Source organism: Gavialis gangeticus, unplaced genomic scaffold (genome assembly GCF_001723915.1).
Source record: "Gavialis gangeticus isolate Ggan-Ray unplaced genomic scaffold, GavGan_comp1, whole genome shotgun sequence".
NCBI classification, from domain to species: Eukaryota; Metazoa; Chordata; order Crocodylia; family Gavialidae; genus Gavialis; species Gavialis gangeticus.
In genome coordinates, this window is record NW_017729034.1 from 34457416 (window position 1) to 34457815 (window position 400).

General features: G+C 68.0%; 1 protein-coding gene across 4 annotated transcripts in view; it reads left to right on the plus strand.

Annotated features, from left to right (window-relative positions):
- Nucleotides 1–400, plus strand: part of HEATR5B (HEAT repeat containing 5B) — a 104891-nt gene that overhangs the window by 29119 nt on the left and 75372 nt on the right. The window lies entirely within an intron of this gene.

A 400-nucleotide genomic window follows, 5' to 3' on the forward strand; every position in this document is an offset into this window, starting at 1 on the left:
TGGGTGAGGGCAGCTCCTGCTGCTGCACACAGCCCAGGAAGGCACAGGGGGTGCATGCCCCTGGATCTGTGTACGGGGCAGGGTGGGCTGGGGCCGGGGCAGCGCTGGTTTCTTCCTGGTGGGGGCTGGGCTGGACTGTGCTCAGGGTGGGTGGCAGCATCACTGAGAGGGGGCTATGGGAGGGGCTGTAGCCCCCCATCCCCCCTCCCAGCTCCTGCTGGGAACAGCCCAGTGCTGCCCTGACCCCAGTCCACACTGGCCCACAGCCTGCCATGCCCCATGTGCACATGCAGGGGTATGCATCCCCAATACCCTCCCAGTGGAGGGAGCCGCCATTGCCCTGCACCCCCTAGACTCTGCCCAGCTCTGCAGCGCCTGCCCCATCCCCCACTCCCTCCCA